Source organism: Nanorana parkeri, unplaced genomic scaffold (genome assembly GCF_000935625.1).
Source record: "Nanorana parkeri isolate BGI_ZX_2015 unplaced genomic scaffold, ASM93562v1 scaffold153, whole genome shotgun sequence".
Classification (NCBI taxonomy): domain Eukaryota; kingdom Metazoa; phylum Chordata; class Amphibia; order Anura; family Dicroglossidae; genus Nanorana; species Nanorana parkeri.
Window position 1 is genome coordinate 1,785,226 of NW_017306421.1, and position 4,681 is coordinate 1,789,906.

The 4,681-nt window shown below is 45.1% G+C and overlaps 1 protein-coding gene across 1 annotated transcript in view; it reads right to left on the reverse strand.

The window, feature by feature from the left end:
• Positions 1–2,478: 2,478 nt before the first annotated feature.
• Positions 2,479–4,681, reverse strand: part of CHRM1 (cholinergic receptor muscarinic 1) — an 80,496-nt gene continuing 78,293 nt past the window's right edge. Inside the window, exon 3 of the mRNA XM_018554293.1 lies at positions 2,479–2,493. The gene's annotated coding sequence lies outside the window, so the exon portion shown is untranslated. The remainder of the gene's footprint in view (positions 2,494–4,681) is intronic.

The following is a 4,681-nucleotide window of genomic DNA, read 5'->3' on the forward strand; positions in this document are numbered from 1 at the left end:
GCTGACCGCTGCGCTGTGCGTTCTCGCTGACCGCTGCGCTGTGCGTTCTCGCTGACCGCTGCGCTGTGCGTTCTCGCTGACCGCTGCGCTGTGCGTTCTCGCTGACCGCTGCGCTGTGCGTTCTCGCTGACCGCTGTGCGTTCTTGCTGACCGCTGCGATGTGCGTTATTTCTGGCTTACACCACTGACCTCTCCACTGTGCACTATTGCTGACTTCTGTACCGTGCACTATTTCTGCCTTACACTGCTGACTTTTGAACTGTGCGTTATTTTGGACATCTGTTCCGCTGACCTCTGTACTCTGCGTTACATTACTGACCTCTGTACCGCTGACTTCTGTACTGTGCGTTACATTACTGACCTCTGTGCGTCATCCTGCTGACCTCTGTACATTTCTGCAGTGTGGGACCTGAAAGGAGGCTCAACTACACTGCTGGAGGCTTCACCTTGTTACATGGAGGCAGCATTGATGACCCTCCCCCCAACACCCCCACGGGAGAGGAAGAGAGCACCTGAATCAGATCAACTGTGCACTGTAAGTCATTGTTTTTTCTGGGTAAAGGTGCCCATGCACCTGACGATTATCGTACGATAATCGCGGATGATTCCGCGAAGTACGATAATCGGCAGGTGTATGGGCAACGTGTGGCCGCATCTACTGTACGGTCGCACAACATACGTCTTCCAAGCACTCTGGAAAACCTGCCAAAAATCGTACGATTTTCAGCGGGTTGGTGGCATGCTCAGAAGACGAAAGCCGCACGGGCTGGTGTGCGCAAGCTCACACTGCCCGCTCAGCATTACAATCATCAGCAAGCCCTCCACTCAGTGGGGAGGACTTGCAATGATCACAAGTACGATCTGCCTGTCCAAGATGGGCAGATCGTACAAAATGTTATTTACCTTACAACCATTGCACAACGAAAGTTGTGCGATGGTTGTAAGGTGTATGGGCAGCTTTACACTGCTGACCTCTGCATTCCGAGTTACATTACTGACCTCTGTACTGCTGACCTTAGTACTGTGCATCACACCGCTGGCCTCTGTACTCCGCGTTGTTACTGATCTCTGTACTCTATGTCACACCACTGACCTGGCGGAGTTAAGTCCGGGGCAGGGTAGGGGTTAGGTGGGGCAACTGGTGGCGAGTAACTTTTAAGGCCTGGCTAGTAGCTCAGGACTTGAAATTTTGAGCCCTGCATACAGTATATATACACATACATACATAGGTGCGGGTGTGCCTGCAGAAGTGGCAGTGCTGGTGGAGGGAGGAATCGGTGCCGCCAGCCCCGGCCCAGTAATAATATTAATTGTTTCCCCCCCTATCTAATCTGCTACAGGCCCTGGTGGCGGCGCCCGGGGCACATGCCCTCCTAGCTTCAGCACTGCCCCCAACCACCCCCGTGCCTCCCCTTCCCCCACACTGAGCCACTATTTACCTGGCTTCTCCCCACTTTTTCTATGTCCCACAGCCTGCTCAGTCTGGGTACTGATGAGATGACCGCCTCCTGCAGAGTCCGCCTCCTGCAGAGTCCGCACTGTACTGAAAGCCGCGCATTCCATGTGACATCCGCTGCTTGAGTCAGTGAGAGGCAGCCTCGGAGCCTCCGTGCTGCTTCAATGACGGCCCAGCCTGCACGGCATCAGAGGGCCCGGGGACCACCAACATTTTCTCGCGGACCACCGGTGGTCCACTGACGACCGGTTGGCGACTGCTGCTCTACCATACACTATAAAAATGCTGTGAGAAAATTTGTAGCTAATTTACTATTTGGTAACTACTAAAGTGCTAATGTCAACACTACCACTGTAACATTATTCCATAGTTTCCAGTTAGCAGTGTAAAAGTGAAGGATATGGCTGTGCAACCTTGCACTGGAGCACATAACTAGTTTTGTCACAAACATTGGAAGTAATACTGAGCACATAAGCACAGGTTCCCTTTTCAATAGTCTAAGTCACATTGAAAACTGAATGCCAGCCATTCATCTTAGTAACGAAAGGTTCAATTAAAGGAACAGGCCATCTTATGTGCTAATGCAGAATTTGTTTTTATTTAGTTGAGTTTATAATAAATACACAGCCCTTCCCACAAGCTTGTTTTGTAAACAGTAGAAAACCATATCATGCTCTTTGGACTGCCTTTGTTTGGTTTGGCACATCAGGGGATACACCCTAACATGAAAAGGGAATAGCTTTCCTGAAAGGGTTAGACCAGCCTTCCCTAGACTCTCTTCCTTCCCATAGTCCATAATAAAATATACAAGACGTGTTAAAGCCCAAGACAGTCAGACTTCATCAAGAAAAATGTCAATTGGATATTTGATATTGTCCCAGTAAGTGGGCAGAAACCGTTGCTCTTTCCTTCTTGTCCCCATTTTGTTTCTAGGAATAAGTGGGTTCCTCATAGTCCCCTCAGCCACACATATAGGGAACTTCATGTCTCCTTAGTTTCTGACAGGAGACCTCATGTCCACTAGTATGATCTTTGTCCTAAGGAAGAAAAAGATAATTATTAGAAGGAGTATCTTGACCCTTTATCTCACTACAGAAAAGCTGCTAAAAAAACGATGGTCCTATAAGCTAGGGACACCTTCTAATCTCTAATTGTTCCACATTAACCTTATGCAGTAAAAACTTCTATTAGAATATTCATTAAAGTTGTTTTTGATAAATATGGAGATGTCAGACTTGTTTTGTAATAAGTATGCATATATGCTCAGTTAGCCTAGTACAGCAATGGCTCCTCACCTATGTACATCTGAAGCCTCCATGTCCTGCATTCATTGTGAGATGAATTACCCTATTACTTATTTGTATTTTTATTAAATGATCTAGTGCTATTGTATACTGTCATCAAAAGATATAAGTTCTCTGATGTAATTTACAGTATTTTGCAACAAGGATGATGGGATTGGTTAAAGAACCTGTCTATTCCTTAAAAAGAAAGTTTATAGTTTAAGTGATACATTTTATTGGCTAACGTAACATATTCCCACTTTCTCAACCAAACTGCGATAACGCCTATTTTATATTTGTTACATGTTCCCATTCACATAGCATAAGCTAAACAAATATGTAAATAATGCTTCTTACAGTTAAAAATTGCTTTTGTTAGGGTCCTTGGCTTCTTAAGGGTTTAAATTGCTACTTGCTTCTCCTTGTTTGTAATGTTAGGAGGGGATGTGAGGGGTGAGGGGTTTGTTCATTATCACAATCCTCAAATTTCAGTCATAAGTCTTTCTATAAGGATAGATCGCTGTGAAGGTGCTCAGAAAAAAAAACTAGATTCCGCCATCTTGCCTACTTAAACAAAACATCTAAAACAGGGGTCTCAAACTCCGGCCCACAAGCCGGTGCTATGTGGCCCGCAGGCAGCTGACAAGTCGGGTACATGGTCACGGACCGCGTGCCTGACTTGCGGGAGCAGCTACACGGTCTGCATCTCTGTCGGATGCAGACCGCAGAGCTGCTCCTGTCAGGCCTGTCAGGCCACATTCACATCTATATTTCAGGTGCGATTAGGGATTCCTATGTCACAAACGTGTGTTTTCTTGCACAGGAATCCCTAATCTGCCATTTACATGCAGCAACTGTCACCCATTCAAGTTAATGATCAGGTGACAGCCACTGCATGTACACGCCTGTATACTGCATGTAATTGTATGTGATATGACTACATGCAGTTACAAAAATAATCACTCTCCCTGGATACACGATTGTGTATCCAGGGAGAGTGACTGATTCTTAACGGCATTTAATCCTTTCACAATTGATTACATACGATGTGCAGGCGTTTACATGCAGCGGCTGTCACCTGATCATTAACTCGAATGGGTGACAGTTGCTGCTTGTAACATGTGAGACATGAACACTGGTACCATATATAGTCGCGGCCCCCACGGGATTAAAACATTTGTCCAGTGGCCCCCGAGTAAATTGAGTTTAAGACCCCTGATCTAAAAGGTAAGAAATATTTTATTAAAACTTATTTTTCAGTATGCTGTGGGAATAAGAACACATAGCAGACATATAGAGGGGTTTTCTCAAATTTAACTGCAAAAGTGGAAATATGGTGTAAGGTATTAAAGATGGAAGCTTTTGGCCGTTAGGTCCATTTTTTTAGGCATGAAGCTCTTCTTCATGCCTAAAAAAATGGACCTAAGGTTCTGAAAAGTTGCATGTTTAATAATGTAAGTTAGCCAACAAAAGGCATTACTTAAACCACACATGTTTTCTACATAGATTGATGGCTACCACAGTACAAGACTCTACTACTACCTACAACTTGCATAATACCCAAATCTGTCTTGATATCAGCTTCTTATATTCTCATACGCAGCAGTGCTCAGACTGGAAGAGATAGGGGTAGCACTAGGAGCTAATCAAGCGCTGCTGCCACGCACATGTGGTGACAGGAAACATACTGACAGGAGGAAAAAGCTGATTGAGCAGAATTGATAACGTATCAATCTTCTGCTGCTCCTTCATTGTCCAATCAGCAGGCTGGGGGCACAGAGGTAACACCATTGTATTCCTTAGCTCTAGCAGAGAAAGGGGTATCATCCTCCTATCTCTGCTGGCTTCGAGAGGTGTATAAATCACAAAAGTACCTGGACAGAATTTGCAATTCCTTTGGCAGGTACAACATTTATTTATTCATATATATATATATATATAT